The following is a 9,495-nucleotide window of genomic DNA, read 5'->3' as shown; positions in this document are numbered from 1 at the left end:
TAGAATATTAACAGCAAAATTCGGTCGTACTGCAAAACAATTGTAGGTTGTCAGAAGTGGGATTCGAACCCACGCCTCCAGGGGAGACTGCGACCTGAACGCAGCGCCTTAGACCGCTCGGCCATCCTGACAGCTCTGTAAGCTGTTTGCCGCCCCGCGCTACACGACCCTCAGCCGGCCGCTGTGGCGGGTCCCCGGCTGGGGGCGGCGGGTGTCGGGCACCGCCGGTTGCCCCCCCCGCGGCTCCTTCTTGGCGGTTCTCAGAGCCTGTACCTCCCTCCCGCCGGGGGTGGGGGACCGGCGGCCGTCTTGCACGCAGGCTGCAGTGGCAGCGCTCGGAGGTGTGTGTACCTCATGTTGGCTCTACCTTGGGCGTTCGTGTCAAATTCTCCACAGGCAGAAAGCTTCCCAAAGGTATGAACTTGCTGTCAGTGCCCTGGTCAAGTCTCACAACCCGTGCTCCCCACACAGGAGAGAAACCGCCATGGCCGTGCCCAGGGAAGCAGCACAGCCAGCTAAATTGGGAGAGTGAACTCACCCGCCACGCCATCACGGCTTCCCCCTCCTCCTGACAGAAATACCCCGGGGAAGTCCCGCCGGCATGGGGGAAAGGGCCGCAGCCCCGGCCGGTGACAGGAGACCCGGTTGGGGGGCAGCCGGGGGGAGGGCCAGGGCCCGGACCACACAATGGTGGGAAGCGTGAGTCAGCGTTCCACCCCGGGCCCTCATCCGCAGCACGAGGAGGAGAGGAAACACCGCAACGCTGTACAACTGCTTATTCATATATTTAAAAAGGGACCAGAAATAGCCGACGGTGTCACTCTGAGGATGTGATGGAGGACGATGGCTTTTCACTATATGGGCCAGCTGCAGAGAAGTCAGCGCTTGGATTTCTCTACAGAAAAACACAAATCCTCTCAGCACCTCTCGGCAGCTCCTGCTGCTTCTCTGGAGTATATTTAGTATTGGTTTTATATGAAATGTGGTATTACATATTCTGCAGAAGTGAGGACTGCTAAGGGACTGAAGGAGGTACCAGGACATCTGGCACGTGGGACCGGACCGTGCGGGGATGGGAGGTGGCACGTGGTCTTGGTTGCACATCCCACCTGGAGCTGCCTCAGCTGAGAAACCCCCTCAGCCACTGCTGAGCCCCAGAGGGTCTGACGCTGGGCATGCACTCCCCAGGCACTTGATTTAACCCTTCCCCAGAAACGGCTTTTCCTTGAAATACTTTAGCCGGCATTTTTGAGAAAGATCTGTACTGAGCCTGCCTGCAGCTTCCTACCCTGCCAGCCTGTGGATACAGCTCGGAGGAGTTGTTCTTGGCCGTCTTTGCATAAGCTGTCACTACAAAAGCAAGCTGGGAGAGCAGCCACATGAGGGAGAAGTGAAAGGGGGGGGGGGTGGGGGTGGAAAGGGAAAAAGCCACATCCAGAGCGACATAAACAGCCAGCAGAGAAAGTTACTTTTTTGAACTTTTCAGTCAGCCCATTGTCCTGCGGTGAAAGTCCCAGCAGCCTCAGAGCAGAGATGTCTACCTGTGTCCACATGCTGCAACTCAACAATCAGGAAATGATACAGCTGGGCTGAAATCATCTCCTCCACGTGGGCCCTTGAAGTGTGGGGCCAGCTCTGGCGTGGGATCCACAGGAGCCTGGTACCTCCACAGGCTGGCCTTCTCCTGCCCCATGGGAGAAGCCCAGGCTCTGGACATGTCCAGGACCCACAGGCAGGGCAGTGGCTGGGAGCCCCAGTCCACCAGTACCTGCTCTGAGTTACCAGCACCCAGCTAGGGGATCTCCTCATGGCATGGAAACATTTTAGCAGGGCAGAGGGGTTTGGTAGTAAACTCCAGGGCAGAAGCAGTAATTCTTAGTGTGGATGCTTCAGCCAAGGAAGTAATAACTGCCGCACGATGGCATTGTCTGCTGCAGCAAGAGGCAGAGGCCCTTCCAGCTCAGGAAACTCCGCAGGAGCCTTCCCCGGGGCCAGAGCATGGTGTGAGCTCCTTGGGGAGAGCGGGACCCTTTCAAAGAGCAGGAAAGGACACGTCCCTTCCTCATGGCCCCTGTCACCTTCGGGCTGGCGGGGCCAGCGAGGGGCCCTGGCTGCAGGCCAGGAGCTGGGGGCACTTTGGGTGGGTTTCTTCTTTATCAGCTATCCAGTGAGTGCCCAGAGGAAGCTGTGCATCCTTTGCTGATGGGGGTCTTTCCTCTTGGTGGATGCCTGTCGGTGGTGACTGGGGGGCTCACAGGGGCCAGCTGCACCACTGCCCTGCACCCCTCCCAGAGAGAGCCTTTGCTCTAGCACTTGCCGGTGCTCCCCCATCCCCTTTGTCACAGCTCTGGGGGTTCCTTGGGGGGTGGCTCTTGCTGCCTGCAGTTGGGCTGTTCCCCAAATTTCACCCCACTGGCCTGGAGCTGGCAAACCTGGGGTTCTCTGGAGGTGTGAGCCAGGGCTGGACATGGAGGATGCCTGCGGGGAGGTCTCTGGGCTTCAGTCCAGATCAGGGAGAAGAGGCACAGGCACGTCAGCTCTTGCAGCAGATGGTTCATTTTGTTTTGGCACACAGGTGTGAGCAGGACTGCCTTCAATCACAAGCCCTGGTTTGAGATTGGCTCTGTCCTGGGGGGATTTGTTCCCCAGATAGCATTTTGAATCCCAGACATGCCTCATCCCTGCTTTCTTCAATTCTCCCCTGCTGCTTTCTCTGGTTGATAGAAGGAATCATGGCCCAGGGCAAGAATCTCCCTTATCCTTACCCCCAGCAAGCCCTTTTTTAACTATCCCCAGCCAGCACCGAAATGCTAATGGCCAGCATCTGTAGCCTGTTGCTCTGTCAGGAGGTGAGGCAGCGGCATTGATCCTAAAAACACACCCCACAGCCACCACAGCTGACTGGGACTCCAAGGAGCTCTTCCGTTGGGTGGTGGGACAGGCATAAATGCTCCCAGAAAGAAAGTTTGGGTAAGGCAAAAGCATATTTCCCTGGGATCAAGCTGATGAGGGAGCAGGTCACCAGTGGGGTTATAGCTGAAACCTAGTGGGAGCATGGAGGCTCTGGGCAAAAGCAGAGGAGGAGGAGACACCCTGTTCTTACAACACAGGGTGCAGAAAAGCTGGGGTGGGAGAGGGAAGGGGTCTGGTTACTCCCTGGTCTCACAGTTGAGCCAGCAAGTCTTGAAAAGGGTTAAGAGCCTGGGCAGAGAAACATGTGTCTGGGTTTGTTTCCCTGCCCAGCCCCTGTGTGTTTATTATGCTAGTTCATGTAAAGGCTTGTTGGGTGTTGGAAGCCCTGCGGGCTGCTGGGGCTGTTTGCTGCTGCTGGTGTGCATCCCTGGGCATCGGCAGGAAGCTTGGCACGTGCCCGTAGCCAAGGCTTGGCAGAAAGAGCTGCTTGAATGAGTGGGGTGACAGCTCCAGTCTGGAGGGCTGTGATGTCCCATTTCTATAGGACACTGGCTGGGATTTGAAAGCTTGTGGGACAGGAGGACTGGGCTCAGACCAGGGGGTGCCAATGGCCTCAGCACAGCCACATCTAGCAGGTCATAGTGCTGCATGGGGCAGCTCCTCTTGCCCTTTGGGGCTGGCCCACTGTTGCCACCAGCTCTCATGGAGACACCATTGGGGGTCAGCCCCAGCAGCACTGCTGCAGAGAGGTTTTCTGGATCTCTCCTTCACCCACCATCACAGCTTAACGAAAACCTTGTGTCAAACTCGTCCCGTAGATGCTGTGGGAAGGCACACAGCCTTCTCCTGCCCTAAGGCAATGGGAAGAGGCGAGCCTTTCCGAGAAGGCAACAAACAGAGCTGCTTCTGGTAAGCTCCTTTCTTTGAGACTGGCAGCATTCATGTGTGAACATGTTGGATGGAGAAGTGGGAAGTGCGGATGTGGAGGGCAATGATTGTGCTGACCCATGCATGCTTTTGGATGGGGCCAAAGGGCTGGGTCTGTGGCAGGTGGGAGCTCCCTGCGCCCCTGAGTGAAGGGCTGGGGCCAGGAGCTGGCCATTCCTGCCAGAAGAAGGAACCCCCTGGGACAGAGGGGTTGCTGGCACATGCACTTTCTATTCCCACTGCTGTGGGAGGGAGGGATGGGGGGATTAAGTGGGGGTGCTGCAAAGAGGCACATGCCTCATCCTCTTCCTCAGCCAGGGCAGCAGGCGCTAGCGTGGCCCTGGGCTCTGGCAGAGGTGAAATAGCAGAGCTGTGGCACTCTTCCTGCTCCCTGCCTTCTGCCTGTTCCCACAGTGGCCCTGGTAGGACCCTTTTCCAGGATGCAAAGGAGAGGAGACCCCCCTGTACCACCCTGGGGTGAGGCACAGCACAGCCACTCCTACGCCAAGGCAAAGCCTGACAGCAGCTCCCGTGGCAGCTATGGTCTCCTGTGCCGCACAGAGGTTCTGTCACGCCCATCCTGACCAGCCCTGCTGTCGCTCTCCCCTCTTTTCCCTGCCATGCAGTGGTGAGAGACCACCCTTTCAGGATCACCTGGCTCTCCTTCATAATGCCAGCTCCATGGAAATGTTGCCTTTGGGGCCTGCAGCTATGCAGAAGGATTACAACATCAGGATGTGTCTCCAGCTTTGTAGGGACTTAGTAGGACCCGATGTGCTCAGGCAAGCCTATCCTGGTGGAGTCCCAGCATGCTTCTTCCCCTTATCTGCAAAGCTGCCCCGATTTCATCTGTGCTGTCCAGGCACATCTCCCCAGAAGAGCCTTCCCCGTCCCCTGTCCTAGGGAAGAGCTTGCACCCGGTGGCTGCGTTTCTCTGTGGGGGACAAGTGACTCTTCTCTGTTTGGAAAGAGCTTAACTGTGTTGCGGAGTAAACAGTTGTGTGTTTTTTTCTCTGCATGAAATATTTTCAACCAGCTTAAATCTCGTTTATTGCAGTAGCCCTTGCAGTCCTTGGCAGTCTCCATGGGACAGGAGCAGAATGAGTTGTCCTCAGTTCTGGCTGCTCCAGCTGCCGAGGAGAGGCACCAGTCCCGCTGCAGGTATGCACCCTTCCGTGTAATGTCCCACTGGGATCAGCCACCAGCTTGCAGCTCAGGTGTGGTGCTGCCAGGGGACAGAGCCGCATCCCGCAGCCAGGCTGGCTTGGGATGCTGACCGGTAGCCGTGGGCTGCCTTACTGTGGAAAAATACAGAGCATCAGCATTTTGCAATGTGTGCTGGAGCCCAAATTTGGTCTTATTCACAAGGACGGAGGAGGCCATTGTGTTCAGAGAAGTGAAAGCCTGGGTGATGTTCTCTGCTATTTTTGAAACATTTTCTATGTAAAGCAGTTTCTTAAAAACACAAGCCCTGCACTGGTTGATACTTCCCAAATAGTTGTTCTATCCCACGTGGAGACACTGGCTGCAGACAGCCCCAGACATCTGTTCCTCATTTCCTGCCTTTTTCTTTAATGTGAGAAAATTTAGTGTCCTGCAGTGCCAAACAAATGGATTTGCTGGATCCCCTGTCATTTAATTCTCCCCCTTATTACACTAATGGCTCAAGAGCTCTACATTAAGCATAGGCTGAGGGCATCTCCAAAATGAGAGGTCACCTTTGGCTCTAAGGAACCATCTCCTGAGTATGGCACTGGTTGCCTTGGCCGGGAGAGAGGAGGATGTTGGGTCGGTTCTGGACTACTCTGGGCTATACCACCCAGTGCCATGTAATTGGAAAAGCCATCAAGATTTCTCCAGATTGAAGTCTGGAAATCTGGTCCCACACATCAGCGACCAGCTGTGTTCCCTGGCCTTGACTGTAGTACATGCACCACCAGTCTCCCACGTCCTGGCTCAGACCTTGCTGCCTGTGCGCTCTTCAAGAGAAACTGGAGGACCCCAGTTCTGGTGAGTGTGGAAGCTCTGCTGCAGTGCTAGTGCTTGAGCTGCCTTGAGTCTAATGCTCTCAGACTGCAGTAAAGGGGGATTGTATCAGAGTAGTGGCTGAGATGCCAACCCCACTGAGGAGAGGTGGGTGTAGTGCAAGGACGAGCTGCCAGCTTGGAGCTGGGAGCATTAGCAGGGGAAAGAGAATCTCATCATATGGACAGAGTTGGAGTCCTGGGTCAGCCTGTCTCCTTTGCAGCATCAAGACTGGCTGGGTCTTCCCAAAAGCTAAGTGTTCCTGCTGCCTCTTTCCAACAAGCCTCTGGGACAGAGATCATGGACAACATTGTGGACAGCAAAGGATGTTGTTAATACCTGCTACCAGGGGTGCTGGGCTTCCCTGCTCTAGGAAGACCAACTCCTGAAGTCTTGGGAGCTCCTGTACAGACCATGCAGTGGAAATCATCAGCATTCTCATCTGATCCTCTCTGGCATCTCTTTCTTCCAGGTCACATACAGCCTCCTACATCTCACTGACTTTTCCTTTTTCTCCAGTTACCACTTGATTTCCAGGAAGACAAACCTACTGTAACAAACAGCGCACAGTCCTTCTTGCACAAGGAAACAAGAATAGCCATGGAACATAAATTTCCAACATGGAAACACCCTGTAGGAGACGGGCCATGTTCTGGGGCCATTTCCTGTTTGTTTAGGACACAGCCCTTGTTCTCTTTGCATATTGTTTTGCATATTGCCTTTACAGGGTCAAGTTGCTTTTAGCTTTCAAGGGCAAATCTCCCTGCATGAGTCATACATTCCTTCAACCTGTGAGAACCTTGACCCTGTGCACAGGCCTGGCAAAGCTGCAGTGGGTGGGAAATGCTTGGAGCTGCTTTCAGGTGTCTCATGGCAGAGACAGGATCTGGCTCTTTGGCCCGTGGTTATCTGTGGTTTGGAGCAATAAGCCAAGCTCCTGGCTAATGGTTGCCAGTGAGCAACCAAAGGTTAGGGGTATGGCATCAGATCAGGCTTCTGACCATGCCTTGTGCTGTCACCAACATCTAGTCCACACCAGACGTTGTTCTCCCTTTCTCCGCAGCAAAGCCAGTGTTTAAGTAGCAGGACATCCACCCTGATATGAAACTGTCCTTAAAGCAGAGCAGGAACTGAAGCCAGACAGCCCAGACTCCAGCCTCGACGCCAAACTGTCTGGCATGAGCCACCAAGTGCTTTTGTAGGTGCGTGGGATCAAACCTGGAGCTGTGGGCCCAGAGGTTACAGCCCCAGCCCCAATGGTGTACAGTGCCCTGTGCATGGTCCCTCTGCCCACACGCATTAGCAGGTGCACAGACGTACATTTGCTCATGTTTTTTCCTTGTCCATGTTTCAGATCAGCCTAAGGTCCTTCCTCATTCATACTACAATTAACATTATATGGGGGGGAAAAAAGCAACCTTCTTCCTAGTATCTACTGCTTTTCTTTGGTGCTATACCATCCCTTCAGAGAGCCTTTGGGTGCTAAGGGTAACCTCAAGAAGCCTCCTTCCAGTCCTCCTAAGGAAGAATGGGGAAGGGCTGTGATGAGCTGCCCCAGCCTGTGGCCTTCACTGGAAGGCTATGATGTTCATGGTGGGCTTTCTTCCTCCTCAGTCTTGGTCTGTTTTGTTTCATTTTCATATATTTTCTTAGCACAGTCTGTATTCCCTGGTTCCCAGTTACTCAGTTTTTCTGCTCTTTGCTTGAAAGCTGGTTGTCCCTGACTTGCAGAGTTGCACACTCCATTGCTTGGGCACTGTGGTTCGTGTTTATGGACTGGCATTGTCCTCTTCTGCCTGCCCTCATCCACATGACAATTTAATCTACAGTCCCAGACCCACACTGAGTAACTACTTGCTATTCCTAGAAACTAAAGCAAAAATAAATCAAATTAAGATAACAGCAATTGCCTAGACAATTTCTATCATAACCAAAGAAGCTAAAATAATCTGAAATCAAGACAAGTCCAGAGAAGACCTGAGACCCTTCACTGTCAGATCAATATAATGCCTGTGGTTTATCACTAGTTACAGCAGAAATAGCTCCTGGGCTACAGCAGGCCCTCTGACTTCAGGTTTTTCAGTGCTGCAAGACCCAAAAGAAGTGCAGTAAGTGGCTGGCACTGGCGTGCTGGAGGAGCAGATGTGCAATGGGACAGGGAGGGTCGTATAGGAAGCAAGTTGGGAGCAACGATGCCAGTTTTCTGCCAGCTGCAGCCCAGGTTTGTCACTGCTCTTTGGAGCTGCCCACTCCCTTCAGAGCCAATTGCTGTGTCCTGCTTTTGGTAACTGTAGGGCTTGCCGGTGGCTTAGACCCATGGCACTGCCAGCATGTGAAGGCTTGCCACGTCCCACGGAGCTGCACTGAGGCTGCAGCTGCCCTCCGCCGCCCTCCTGCAGGTTTTTCCTTGTGCAGATTCCACCTCCAAATCCAGCTGCCGAGCTCACTAGGAGCAAAAGGAGGTCTCTGAGAGTGTCCTGGAGAAGTCCCCTACCAGGCAAAACACCACTAGCCCAGTCTGCGCAGGAAAAGCAGCTGCGTTACCCTGCCTGCCAAAGAACTGTTTGCACCTTAAAACCAACAACGCCTGTGGCAAGTCATGCCTTTAGCAAACAAAGCACTCACCCTCCCACGTTATGTGCATACTGGGGCCCTTCCTCAGTTTTATCCATTGCTGGCAGTAAACCCTTTGCAGAAGAAGCAGAACTTGTTTCTTCAGGGGAGATGTGAGCATGTGTGGGCTGTGCCATCACTGCCAGCGGCCAATGCGCCCAATAGTCTCAGGCAATGCCAGTTCCTGGAATAAAAGTTTCCTGTAAGGCTCTGCCCAGCCAGAGAAAATACCATCTGGGGAAGGGTCCAGAAAGCATCCCAAAAGATGCAGCATGTTGTGGTCCAGCTGGTTCAAACAGATTATTTCAAGGTCTTTATTTTATTTTCTTTCCTTGAAATGGGTTTTATTTTCTATTGCAATATAAGCAAAGGCTGAAGTTACAGGCTAGGAGTTTCACCAAGTGTTTCAAAAATGCAGCATATGGAAACTTGGGGGTTTTCACTCTTTAGGAATAAAATCCTAACTGGAACTGCTGGAATTTCCCACAGAACAGAGAAGCCAGGTTTCCACCAGCCCTAAGAAAACTCTGGGAAAAAAAGATTTCAGGGGCAGCCACACTGTCTCAGTCTTGATCTTATCTTCGTCTTTCAGTTGAAGGAATTGGCAGGGGAAAATTGTTATGTATTCTGCTGGGATCTGAGATGAAAGAGAAAATAAAGGTGCAGGATGTGACTGCTGCGTTGGTATGTCCGCTTCAGACCTGGCTTCATGCTCGTGCCAGGAAGCCCCCCAGCTGGCCTGGTTGCTTGCAGATCTGGGGGACTTATACTCCTGCTCTCAGCATCAGCAAGACCTCGATGGCTGAGACCCTGCCATATATCAAAAGTCAGGGCTGTAGGAACAGGCACATGCCACAGACAGCATGCCCAGGGACAAGGAGCTGCTTGGGGAGGCCACTGGGTCCCTGCTCACCCCTTGCTTTGGTGATGCTCTAAGAGGCAGCCTTGTGTGAGCTCACCAACCTAGTTGATGAATTTGTAATCCTGATTAGGAAATTCCACCTCTTTTGGCCTAAC

General features: G+C 53.5%; 1 non-coding gene across 1 annotated transcript; it reads right to left on the bottom strand.

The window, feature by feature from the left end:
• Positions 1 to 48: 48 nt before the first annotated feature.
• On the bottom strand, positions 49 to 131 carry TRNAL-CAG (transfer RNA leucine (anticodon CAG)). Its single transcript has one exon. It is a non-coding gene; the product is annotated as a tRNA-Leu (tRNA).
• Between the last annotated feature and the right edge of the window lie 9,364 nt (positions 132 to 9,495).

This window comes from Haliaeetus albicilla, chromosome 10 (assembly GCF_947461875.1).
Source record: "Haliaeetus albicilla chromosome 10, bHalAlb1.1, whole genome shotgun sequence".
Taxonomy (NCBI): Eukaryota; Metazoa; Chordata; class Aves; order Accipitriformes; family Accipitridae; genus Haliaeetus; species Haliaeetus albicilla.
This window is presented reverse-complemented; position numbering and strand designations above follow the sequence as displayed.